At 39.6% G+C, this 13,752-nt stretch overlaps 1 protein-coding gene across 1 annotated transcript in view; it reads left to right on the top strand.

The window, feature by feature from the left end:
* Nucleotides 1-12,988, top strand: part of foxo3b (forkhead box O3b) — a 70,854-nt gene extending 57,866 nt beyond the window's left edge. The window contains exon 3 of the mRNA XM_060849335.1: nucleotides 10,505-12,988. The gene's annotated coding sequence lies outside the window, so the exon portion shown is untranslated. The remainder of the gene's footprint in view (nucleotides 1-10,504) is intronic.
* Nucleotides 12,989-13,752: the final 764 nt, after the last annotated feature.

Below are 13,752 nucleotides of genomic sequence, written 5' to 3'. Positions count from 1 at the left end.
CCACTTTGGTGAAGATGCCAAAATGGCACCATAATGCCAGATGTAGTATTTATCCTTGCCCTATCCCCAAAATTTAATTTGGCTTAATGACAGTGTTGTTTCTGCTATTTTTAAGTCTCTGCGTTATCATTTATTAAGCAAATAATGGCAGATGACCTTCATTACCTTCCTGGAGTTAAGCTTATAAGATTTGATTGGTAGCTTGTTTGCTCCTTCAGCTCTTCTAAGAGTGCTTATCTGAAAAATGTTTTGGCTGCAGATACATGCACTTACTGTAAACCTGGTGGTTTGTTTTTTTATTTTGCTGTAAATGTTCAACTTCAAACTAGTTTAATTTGTAAATGTTGTGATAGAAATATGAGATTTGCATTGAGTGCACAGGCATTTTTTTTCCCTCTAGTTAGTACATTTTATTAGAAGTGGTAAGCCTTGGTTAGCTTTGGTTGAGGGGCTCCTAGATAGTAGCTATTGTAGACCATAAGACACAGCAGCAGAAATTAGCCAGTTAGCCCATCAGGTCTGCTCCATCATTCAATCGTGGCTCAGTCGAAAAGTGTGGTGCTGGTAAAGCACAACGGTTAGGCAGCATCCAAGGAGCAGGAGTGTTGATGTTTCAAGCATGAGCTCTTCGAGCTTGAAGAGCTCATGCTCAATGTCTACTCTCCTACACCTCGGATGCTGCCTGACGGCTGTGCTTTTCTAGCAGCACACTTTTCAACTTTAACCTCCAGCATTTGTAGTCCTCACTTTCTCTTCCCTGATAAGTTTCTCAACCCATTCTCCAACTTTCTTCCCATAACACTTGATCCTCTTTACAATCCAGAACCTATCTATCTCAGTCTTAAGTATACTCAAGGGCCTGGCCTCCACAGTCTTCCTTGAATTCCATAGATGCATCATTCTCTGGCTGAAGAAATTTCTTCTTATCACCATTCTAAAAATCCTTCCCTTTACTCTAAGGCTGTGCCCTCTGGTCCTAGTCTCACCTACCAGTGGAAATATCTTCCCAACATCCACTCTGTCCAGGCCTTTCAGTATTCTATAAGTTTCAATTACATGCCCCCTCATCCTTCTAAACTCCATGGAGTATAAACCCAGAGCCCTTAAACGTTCCTCATATGTTAAGCTCTTCACTCCTGGGACCATTCTCATGAACCTCCTCTGAACCTGGTCCAGGGTCAGTACATGCTTCCTGAAATATGGGGCCCAGAACTGTGCACAATAATTTAAATGTGGCCTGACCAGAGCCTTGTAGAGCCTCAGATGTACATCCCTGCTTTTCAATTCAAGTACTCTCAAAATAAGCATCTCAAAACAAATTGCATTTGCCTTCCTATCTACTGCAAGTTTACCTTGAGAGAATTCTGGACTAGAACTCCCAAGTCTCTCTGCACTTCAGAGTTATGAATTTTCTACCTATTTAGAAAATAGTTCATGTTTCTATCCTTCTTACCTAAGTCCATGACCTCACACTTTTCCATGTTGTATTCCATCTGCCACTCTCCTAACCTGTCCAAATCCTTCTATAGCCTCCCCTCATCCTCAATACTATCTGCCCTTCCTGATGAAGGGCTTATGCCTGAAATGTCGAATTTCCTATTCCTTGGATGCTGCCTAACCTGCTGTGCTTTAACCAGCAACACATTTTCAGCTGTGATCTCCAGCATCTGCAGACCTCATTTTTTTACTACCTGTCCCTCTACCTATCTTTATATTGTGTGCAAGTTTAGAGTACCCTCAGTTCCTTCATCTAGATCGTTAATGTATAAAATGAAAAGTTATGGTCCCATCACTGAGCCTTGCGGAACACCACTAGTCACTGGCTGCCAACCTGAGAAGGACTCTTTTAACCCAGCTTTCTGCCAGACAACCAATATTCCATCCATGCTTGTACCTGACCTCTAACACCATGGGCCTTCATCTTTTTGAACCGCCTCCTATGCAGCACCTTATAGAAAGCCTTCTGGAAGTTCAGATAACTAACATCCATTGGCTCTCCTTGGTCTAACCTGCTTGTTACTTCCTCCAAGAATTCTAGTGGATTTGTCAGGCATGACCTCCCTTTGATGAAACCATGCTTACTTGCCCTAATTTACCATATCCTTCCAAGTATTTGGAAATCTCATCCTTCACAATGGATTCCAAAATCTTACCCATGATCAAGGTTAGTTTAATCGGCCTGTAACCTTCTGTCTTTTGCCTTGCTCCTTTTTTAAACAGGGGTGTCACGTTAACAATTTTCCAGTCCTCTGGGACCCTCCCTGACTCTAGCGATTCCTGAAAGATCATCACTAACATCTCCACATCTCTTCAGCTATCTTCTTTCGAACTTTGGGGTGTAGTCCATCTGGTCCAGATTATTTATTTATCCACCTTCAGGCCATTCAGTTTTTCTCGCACCTTCTTGATGATGGCCACCATACTCAGCTCTGCCCCCTGACTCTCTCGAATGTTTGGGATATTACCTGTATCTTCCACTGCGAAGACTGATGCTAAATAATTACTCAGCTCTTCAGTGGTTTCCTGGTTCCCCAATACTGTCTGTCCGGCATCATTTTCCAGCAGTCCAGTGTCCACTTTTGTCTCTCTTTTGCCTTCTATATATCTGAAGAAACTCTTACAGTCTTCCTTTTAGTTTTACTGGCTAGCTTGCTGTCATATTTGATCTTCTCCCTCCTAATTTTTTTTATTGCCTTCTGTTGGTGTTCAAGCTTCCCAATTCTCTGGTTTCCCACTACCCTTTGCTTTCTCTTTTGCTTTTATGCTATCCCTGACTTCTCTAGTCAGCCTTGGTTGCATCATCTTCACTGTACCATGCTTTTTTTCCCTAAGGATGAATATTTGCTGTGCCCCCTGAATTGCTCCCAGAAACTCCTGCCATTGCTGTTCTCCTGTCTTTCCTGCTAGGCTCCTCTCCCTGTCTATCTGCCCAGTTCCTCTAGTTGCCTATTTTAAGCTGTAATACTGCTACCGCTGATTCTATCTTCTCCCCCTCAAATTGCAGAGTAAATTCAAACATATTATGGTCACTGCCTTCTCAGGGTTCCTTCAGCTTAAGGTTTTATGGTTTTCAAAATGGTATTGAATAAGGTATATTGAAACATAGAAAACAGCATCAGGAGAAGGTCATTTGGCCATTCATTATGATCTGACTGATTATCCAACTCCCATTTGAAATCTTACTGTTTTGGCATTGACTATTTTCTGTGGTAAGGAATTCGACAGGCTCCTCAGCCTCTGGGTGAAGAAATTTATCCTCACGCTTAGATTGCGGGGCCTAGTTTATACTTGCCCATCATTGAGGACGTCCATTTTGCAGCTACACTCTCTCATCCTGTTGGAATTTTATAGATTGAGATGCTCCCACCACCTACATTATTCTGAACACCAGTGAATATAATTCTTAGTGATTCAACCTGTCCTCATACATCAGTCCTGTCATTCCAGGAATCAGGCTCATAAACCTTTGCTGTATGCCATTTATAGCAAGAATATCCTTCTTGTGATAAGAAGACCAAAAACTGCACGTAAGGTTGCAGGTGTGTTCTCATCAAGGTCCCAAATAATTGCTGCAAGCAGCCCTGCTCCTACCTGAATCTTTTTGCTATGAAGACCAATGTGTAATTTGCCGCCTTGACCACCAGCTGCACCCACATGCTTACCTTTTAGTGACTGGTGTGTGAGGACAATTAGGTCTTATTGCACATTGCTGTCTTTCCATGTATAGCCATTCAGATAATATCTGCCTTCTGGTTTGTTACCAAAGTGAATAACTTCACCTTTATCATACTACATCCACACTGCATTTTGCCCACTCGACTTGTTAATTTGCAGTGAAGCATATCTGTTGAATCCTCTGAATTCACCCTCCTACCCAGTTATGTTATCTGCAAATTTGGAGATATTACATCTAGTTCCTTCATCCAAATCATTAATAAATGATTGAATCGCTCAGGTCCTAGCACTGATCCCTGCGGTACCCCCATTAGTCATAGAATGGTAGAGATCTACTATTCAGAAAAAAATTCCTTTGGCCCATGTCCACACCAATCAAAAACAATCTCAACTATTCCAATCCCAATTCGAGTCCCTGTCACTGGGGGAAGAAAAGACTTGTTTATTCCTACACTTTGTTTCCTGTTTGCCGTTAAGTTTTCTGTCCATCTCAATATACTATCCAATCTCGTGTGTTTTAATTTTACATGCTAGTCTTTCATGTGGGAACTTTATTTATAGAATCCCCATGGTGTGGAAATGGGCCATTTGGCCCAACAAGTCCATTCCAACCCTCTGAAGAGCAACCCACCCAGACTCATTCCCCTATGCTATCACTCTACATTTACCTTGACTAATGCACATAACCCACACATCCCTGAACACTATGGGCAATTTAGCATGTCCAGTTCACCTAACCTGCACATTTTTTGGATTGTGGAAGGAAACCCATGCAGTCATGAGGAGAATGTACAAATTCCTCGCAGACAGTTGCCCGAAGCTGGAATCGAACCCGGCTGCCTGGCATTGTGAGGCAGTAGTGCTAGCCCCTGAGCCACCGTGCAGCCCTATTTGTTGAAAGTCTTTTGAAATTCCCAAATAAACTTCTTCTATTGGGTCCCTCTCATCAACTCTACATGTCACATCTTCAAAATTCCAGTAGATTTTCATAGATCTATGCTGACTCTGTCCAGTATGCCGCTGGTTTCCAAGTGCGCTGAATTAAATGTTTCATAATGGATTCTAGGGGTTTCCCTACTACTGATTTCCAGCTGGTCCATAATTCCCAGTTTTCCTTCTGCCTCATTTTTTTAAATAGAGTGATTACATTGGAGAACAGCTGATCTGTTGAAACTGTGACAGAGTTTATTGAATCTTGGAAGATGCCCGCTAATCCATCCACTATTTCCAGGTCACTTCCTTAAGTATTTTGGGATGTAGATCATCAGGCCCTCAGGATTTATCTACCTTCAATCCCATCAATTTCCCCAACACCATTTTCTTACTAATAGGGACATTAAAGCCCTGGAGATAGTAAATCTCCTTTGCACTAGATGATACTAGGTATGAGAAATTTTAGCACAAAGGAAAGGTTAGAGAAATTAGGATTATTCTCCTTAGAGCAGAAAAGATTGAGAGTTGACCTGATTGAAATGTTCAAAATTATGACCTATTTTGACAGAGTAAGAAGGATATTCTGTTTCCACTAATTGGTATGTCAGTAACTAGGTGTCACAGTTTCGTAATTGTCGGTAAGAGAGCTAGGAACGAGATGAGAAATTTCTTCATTTGGTTGTTGGGATTTGGAATGTGCTGCCTGGAAGAGTGGCAGAGTTGGATTCCATAGGAGGTTTCAAAAAAGCTGGATAAATATTTGAAAGTAATTGCTTTAGAGGGCTGGAGAAAGGGACTAGCTGGATAGCTCTTTCAGAAGTTGGTACAGACATGGTGTGTTGAATGGCCTCCTGAACTGTAAAATTTTAATGATTCTAATAGTGATTCCCTTCAGTTCCTCCCTTTCACTAAAACCCTGTGTTTCCAAATGTTTTTGGTATATTACTTATGTACGTCTTGTGAACGAAGAACTAAAGTATGTTTTTAGTTGGTTAGTCATTTATTTTTCTCCTGGATTAGTGGTGCTGGAAGAGCACAGCAGTTCAGGCAGCATCCAAGGAGCAGCGAAATGGACGTTTCGGGCAAAAGCCCTTCATTAGGAATAAAGGCAGTGAGCCTGAAGCGTGGAGAGATAAGCTAGAGGAGGGTGGGGGTGGGGAGCAAGTAGCATAGTGCACAATGGGTGAGTGGGGGAGGGGATGAAGGTGATAGATCAGGGAAGAGAGGGTGGAGTAGATAGGTGGAAAGGGGGATAGGCAGGTAGGACAGTCCGGACAAGTCAGGGCCTGTTTCCACACTGTAGGGAATCTAATCTAATCTTAAAAAAAAGTCATGGGGACAGTGCTGAGCTGGAAGTTTGGAATTATGGTGAGGTGGGGGAAGGGGAAATGAGGAAACTGTTGAAGTCCACATTGATGCCCTAGGGTTGAAGGCTTCCGAGGCGGAAAATGAGGCGTTCTTCCTCCAGGCGTCTGGTGAGGGAGCGGTGGTGAAGGAGGCCCAGGATCTCCATGTCCTCGGCAGAGTGGGAGGGGGAGTTGAAATGTTGGGCCACGGGGCGGTGTGGTTGATTGGTGCGGGTGTCCCGGAGATGTTCCCTAAACTGCTCTGCTAGGAGGCGCCCAGTCTCCCCATTGTAGAGGAGACCGCATCGGGAGCAACGGATACAATAAATGATATTAGTGGATGTGCAGGTAAAACTTTGGATGTGGAAGGCTCCTTTAGGGCCTTGGATAGAGGTGAAGGAGGAGATGTGGGCACAGGTTTTACAGTTCCTATGGTGGCAGGGGAAAGTGCCAGGATAGGAGGGTGGGTTGTGGGGGGGCATGGACCTGACCAGGTAGTCACGGAGGGAACGGTCTTTGCGAAAGGCGGAAAGGGGTGGGGAGGGAAATTTATTCGTGATGGTGGGGTCTTTTTGGAGGTGGCGGAAATGTCGGCGCATGATTTGGTTTATGCGAAGGTTGGTATGGTGGAAGGTGAGCACCAGGGGCGTTCTGTTACGGTTGGAGGGATGGGGTCTGAGGGCGGAGGTGCGGGATGTAGACGAGATGCGTTAGAGGGCATCTTTAACCACGTGGGAAGAGAAATTGCGGTCTCTAAAGAAGGAGGCCTCTGCGGTCATTGTTTTTAACCTCATTTATTTTTCTCCCCCCCCCCCCCCCCCCCCCCCCCCCCCATTATAAATTCCCAACTTCTGGTTGTAAGGGACCTACATTTGTCTTCATATAACTATAGAAACCTTTACAGCCAGTCTTAATGTTCCCTGCAACCTTACTCTCCTAGTCTTTTCCTTGTTCTCCTTTGCTGAATTCTAAACTGCTTGCACTCCTCGGGTCTTTTTTAAATGCCTCTTAATTGGATCTAATACTATCTCTAATTTCTCTTCAGTCATTGTTTGGCCACCTTTCCTGTTCAACGTTTGCACCAGAGAAGAATGAATAATTGTTGCAGTTCATCCATGCAGTCTTTGAATGCTTGCCATTGTCTTTTCACAGTCATTTCTTTAAGTAACATTCCCCAATCTATCATTGGCGACTTGTACCTCCATAGCATTCTAATTTTCTCTCTTCCAATTCAGGCTCAGAATCAACTACTTCACTTTCCATCTTGACAAGGAACTTTTTTATGCTTGCTCATCCCCAATTGACTTTGCACAATTACATTGCCAATTCTTCCTTTCCCATTACATAATACTCCATATAGGATGGTGTATTTCTAGTTCGTTTCTCAATGTATTTGTCGAGAAAACCTTGCTGTGCTCACTCCAGGAATACCTCCTTCACAGTATTCTTACGAATTTGATTCGTCTAATTAGGCAAATCTAAAATACCCCATAATTACACATGTTCCTTTATTGCATACCTGACTAATTTCCTAATTTGGAGGTATTGGTGTTGGACTGGGTTGTACAAAGTTAAAAATCATATGACACCAGGTTATCGTCCAACAGGTTTATTTGGAAGCACTCGCTTTCAGAGCGCTGTTCCTTTATCAAATGGTTGTCACAACCACCTGATGAAGCAGCAGCGCTCCGAAAGCTAATGCTTCCAAATAAACCTGTTGGACAATAACCTGGTGTTGTGTGATTTTTAACTTTGACTAATTTCCTGCTTAATTCCATTCCTAACATCACTCCAACAATTTGGGGATCTATGTACCACACTAACTAATGTTTTTTTGCCCCTTGGTGTTCATCAGCTCTCCCCATACAATTTTGCATCTGAGCTAATATCCTTCCTCAATATTGTGTTAATTTCCTCTTTAAACAGCAATACAACTCCTCCACCTTTTCCTTTTTTGTCTGTCTGTCCATCATAAATACTGAATAATCCTAGATATTATGTTTACCATCCCTGGTCACCCTCCAACCATGTCTCAGTAATCCTAACTATATCAAACTTGTTTTCATCTATTTGTGTGCTTAATTCATCCTCCTTATTGCAAATGCTCTGTACAGTAAAGTACAAAGCCTTGAGATTTAACTTTTCAACATTTATTGAGTCATAGTCATAGAGATGGACAGCACGGAGACAGGCCCTTCGGTCTGACTCTCCATGCCGACCAGATATCCCAACCCGATCTAGTCCTATCTGCCAGCACCTGGCTTATATCCCTCCAAACCCTTCCTATTCATATACCCATCCAGATGCATTTTAAATGTTGCAATTGGACTAGCCTACACCACTTCCTCTGGCATACTTGTCCCATTTTGATCATTTTCTTTCACTGTATCCCTATTTGATCCTCATTCTTGATTTATTTGTCAATAACATTTCTTATTCCTTTTACTGTCTTCTGTTCTCATCTTTGATTTCCCTTTCCTCTTACACATCTCATGGGTTCCCACCCTCCTTCTATTTTAGTTTGAAGCCTCCCCAACCACTTATTCTCCCAAGGACACCAATCCCAGTCTCACCTCCCTGAGAAACAGTCCCAATGTCCCTGGAATCTGAAACCGTCTCCCTCGTACCATCTCATCAGCCACCGTCTGACATATACTGCTATTTTTACTTCTGAGTAGCATTTGACACTGGTATTAATTCTGTGATCACTTTACTACCTTTTGAGACTACTATTCAACTTGTATATTCTGCTTTTTGGACCTTATCCCTTTCTTTATCTATGTTGGTTATACCATTGTGTCCCTGACCCCCACCCCTCCTAACATTTGAGTTGCCCCTTGAAACATTGTTGACCCTAGCACCGGGGAGGTAACATGCCACCCTGGAGTCTTGTTTGTGGCCACAGAGAAACCTTTCTATTCACTTCACAATTGAATCCTCTCTCTCAATGTTTCATTCCAACAATTTTTATTTCTGCCCTGGGCAATGGCTGGTGCTGCTTCACCTGATTAGATCATTCCCTTATGGTCATTTGGGGGTCAATCATCAAATATTTAAATAGGGATTAGATATTGTAATCCATGTAATAGTACTGTACAGATTTTTTTTTAATAATGGTGTGGGTAGCACTTTGGTGATTTAAAGTTCATATCATTTTCCCAAATATATTCACTGGCACATGTTTGTGCGTTCAATCAATTATTAAGCATATTTCCTTCTGTATGCCACCTTATTTATCTGACTAAGAATACTCGAACAGAACTAACCTGAAATAATTGTCTTAAAATAGTGGCTATTTATAGGTTGTTTTCTAAAGTCAGTATATTATCGTGATATTGAAGATCTCATTCACCCCAGTAAAGCAGCATCTGTGTCTCCAAAGTACCTTATTTTCTAATGGATGTTTAGTGCCTATGAAAGGTGCTGTATAAATGCAAAGTTTTAACATTTTTTTTGAAATTCTCTTATTTAAGAGTCTGTACTATTGGAATGTATTTCATTTTTATGACATTTGACACTTTTACTTGCATATTTGTAAAGTAGTCAAGGTGGGTGGTGAGCTCCCTGACTAACCTTCATGGGACAGCCAAAATCCTAAGACTTGTGCTTCTTTCAGACTTCAGTTTTGACGTCTTCAAATTCAATTTCTCAAACCAGGCGTTGAATAAATATGTAAATGCATTTCAACATGTATTTCATTTGTATTTTGTCTTTGAACACTGGGTAAGAAAGAGCTTGTGTTATAGTCCTTTCGCCTCAGAATGTCAAAACCACTTTACTTCAGTAGTAAAACATTGTCTATTCGCTGTTGTCATCTAGAAAATACGGCAGCCAGTTAACAGTAAGGTATCATAAGCAGTAATGAGATGATGATTATGTCTATTTGTATGTTTAGTGAGCGATATATATTAAGTAGAAGGCAGAGAGAACTCCCGCACACTTCTAATAGTACTATGAGATTTTTTGCATAATTCTCAGAGTAAATGTGGCTTTGTTTTAATATCTCATCAAAAGATATCTCTTAATATCCTTTAGCATTCCCAAAGTACTGTACTGAACTGTCAGCCTATATTTGGATCCTCAAGTCTCTGGATTAATGGAAGAAAGTTATTAAAGCCAATGTCTCCACACAGGCTATGCACAGCTTGGCGATTTTTAAGTTACTGGGCAGACAATTAAAGAGGTTATATGTTTAAATCACCTGTACCTTGCAAACAAAGGCTACATTACGTACAGCTAAAGTATTGTGAAAATTAAACCATTAATTTGTTTTTATAGTTGAGTTTCTGTATATTTTATGTTTTGACAGCACAATCTAAATTAGCTGTCTTCAAAATGAATAACACCAGTTTCCTCATTCAAAAGAGTTTTGGATGTTTGTAGTGACTTGTCTGAAATATTCTAGTCATTCCAACATTAAATTGCATATTGTCTTAAGGGAATTCCTGCTGAATTATTTAAAGGTGCATATGATCTTTTTTGGAGAAGTTGGAGAGTGAAAAATATGTTTTTGAGCTTTTATTGTCTGTCTTTTTCTCCCTTTTCTCTAGGTTAGTGAACTGAAGACTTTTGCCAAATCTGCTGTCAAGATAGGAGAGGGGGATAGTTCTTGGAACTGCATATCAATACAAAAGTTGTAAACCAGAAGAATGCGAACTCAAGTTAAAATGAATCCTGAACTGTCTGAAAATGAAATTGTTGTAAAGTTTCCCCGGTGTCCCATGTAACCCTGTAAAAATTGTTGATTGATACGGGTAGGTGCATATTTTAAGTTTTAGTATTCCTGTCTGAGATCAGCATCTGCCCACAGCCTCCATTGTATAGCTATCATTGAAGTATTGGTGGAATGGGACTGATGAACAGTGTCATCAAAGGTATGAATACTGATGAAGAAATGAACACATACTTACTGAATAAAACAAGACAAATTGGCATCATCAGAATGCCAGAAGATTTATTATACAGATGAAGGTTTCCATCCTTGTTAATCTGCTAATCTGCAGTTGATTAACAGGTATTTTTAAGTAATTTGAAACTGCATGACCTTAATAATAGAAGTTGAAGTGTGACTTTGAGCAAACTTTACAATTTATGACCCTACATTGTTTGGTCTTTTATAATAGTGTCAAGGAGCCCAGTTTAATGGTAGTGGGTAGGGAAGGGATGATTTTAAAAAAGAGCATTAATGTTTCGATATGGCATCTAACTGGGAATAATACTGCTTGTAAATCTTTTGCTTAATTTTACAAAGCAATCTTTTGAACAAATCTTTATCTTGAGAGAGTTAAGTAGTTGGAAGAGGAGCGACTTTCATATGTTTACAAATTATCTTATTTTAGAGAGAACAGCCAAAATTTTCTCTCTGAAGTAATCTTTGCATGAATTGAAATCTAAAATGTATTCACAAGATTGGAAAATTTGACCTATATACACATCCATCATTGTAGAGAACTTTCTAAGAAGTGCATCTTTTTAATGCAATTTTGAAAATTTTCTTTCTTACCCATTGAGTACAGATTTATCTGTTCTAAGGACAAATCATATCAGCAGATAACAAACTGCCTCCCTTCTGAACAAAGCCCACCTTGGTCAACTGTAATGTATTTTTTCTGTAGATACATTTACATTTCAGTTGATTTGCATACTGCATTTCTGTATGGCATTTGTACATTTATTGAAAGTTTTGTGTAATCTTGATCATGTTTTTGCAGAGTTTCTATATAAATACAGACCAGCTCAGATTACATCAATTTATGCATTTTTCTTCAAACTTGTGTAAGATTTTCTCTATACAAAAGGGTGATGCACATTTATATTTTATGGGCAGAGACAAATCATTATTATGCATGACTATTCAGTAGGTAAATTAGTTTGTCTCAGTTCATTGCATGAAATTCCAGGTTGTCACGCTCATTGATGTTAGTGCCCCTGGAGAGCTAGCAGTGAAACAAAATGTGATTGAATATTGTTGTATAACTTGGCCGTCTCGTATAAATGGATACTAGTCCTTTCATCATGCAATTTACTATTCTATTTGTAGAATGATAGCATATCAATTATGTAAATGAGTTTAAGATGGTATATTCATTCTAGCTGTTTCTGTTCAGCATTTTCACTAAATTTGTAATATTTAAGTAACTTCTAAATCAGTATTTGGAGAGTTCTGCACAAGTCAGTTTTCTTGAATTTGCATGGTAGAATAGCAATTAAATTGCTTATGTTCCTGATATGCTATGTTTGGGTCTTACTAAAATTGAATCAGTCACTTAGTGTTAGTTCTCATCCAGGCTGTAAAGGTTTGGCAAATCTCAGGATGTGGTGAGAAGGTTCTGCAGGGGTGTACAGCAAATGCACATTCACACAGCTTCATGATGCAAGTATATTTGTTGAAATGACAGACCAGTTGATAAGTGTAAAATAAAAATACTTCTACTGCAAACGCTTACAAAACCAAACTAATTTTAAACATACTTCATATTAGTCTGACCTTTTAAAACTCATGTATCCAGTTTACTGCTCTGTGCAAGATTAAATTTTGTATGCAAATTACTGTCTTAGCTCACTCTAACATGGCTCACATCATCAATCACTTGCCTGTTGGTTAAATATATTTGGTATGATGAAGCTGCCATAGTTCAAGATTCTGAAACAGGCCATGCAATATTTTATTTTTATGTCCACCCTTTGGTTAATTTGGCCCATGTATGTTATTCAGATTTTGCGATGTTTAGCATTGGTTAAAACTGAGTTGTGAATGCCCTAATCTTGTTTTTACAATGCATATACTTTGAGTTGCAAGAAGTCTGTAAAACCACTATATTGAGAAAAGGTATACTGTGTAATGGTACAGATGAATATACTATCTTCTCTTATTTCTTCACACCCCCACCTCAAACTCAAATGTTAGTTTTAACAGGAAAAGGATGGTTCTTTTGAACTGTGGGTTTTTAATTGCATAAATTATTGGTATGTATTGCCCTGTGTATTTCATTAATCTGTGCTCTTAAAAAAAGAGTACGCATGTAAAATAAAGCTTGATAACACTATTGAATTGAATTTGGTCCCTAATAGCGTTCATTTTCATATTCAGATTTAGTTAATAGATTATTCTAAATGGTCGACCGTAAGAACTATTGACAACGCATTATCATTTTACCTTGCCACCTGTTCAAGTGGAGCTATTGATCGATGTTTCTTTTCCCTACCAACTCTACTCTTTGGCTGTCTTTGAGATGTTTAATTCAGTTTATTTTAAATGACAGTTACTACTTCAATGTTCACTGTGCTAAAGCTGACCCTACTCGAATAACGTGAAAGTTGTTTTTGATTTTTGTCATCTTTCCTGAGTCTTTGCCACAGTGTTACCTAATCTGTGTGCTAATGAAAGTGCAACTTATATTTTATCTGCATTATTCAAAATACAACTTCTTTTTGTTTGGAGTGAAATTCCAGCATTTTCCAAGCATTTTCTTGCTAACTTCAACTTCATCCTGGAAGTCTGGTGAATTTGTTCCTGCACCCTTTCAAATGTTTCAAATGACTTCCTGTCAGGGAAAAATTCCCATAAATTGTTCCTGTAAAAATTCATCATAACATAAATGTGTAAATATGATGGATTAGAGAGGGTTTGTGGAAGGACAGAAATGCTTCAAATGTTCTTGATTTCTGGGCTCTGAGAATTCTTAATCTGGTCTATAAAATATATTCTCGATTGATAGAGGATCTGGTTTTGCAAAACATTTTTGTAACTTAAAAGAGCGATATGGAAAGCCTTAATGCAAATGAAATTACAAAACAT

The sequence above is a fragment of the Hemiscyllium ocellatum genome, chromosome 3 (assembly GCF_020745735.1).
Source record: "Hemiscyllium ocellatum isolate sHemOce1 chromosome 3, sHemOce1.pat.X.cur, whole genome shotgun sequence".
Classification (NCBI taxonomy): domain Eukaryota; kingdom Metazoa; phylum Chordata; class Chondrichthyes; order Orectolobiformes; family Hemiscylliidae; genus Hemiscyllium; species Hemiscyllium ocellatum.
The sequence above is the reverse complement of the archived record's forward strand: the minus strand, read 5'-3'. Positions and strand labels throughout refer to the sequence as shown.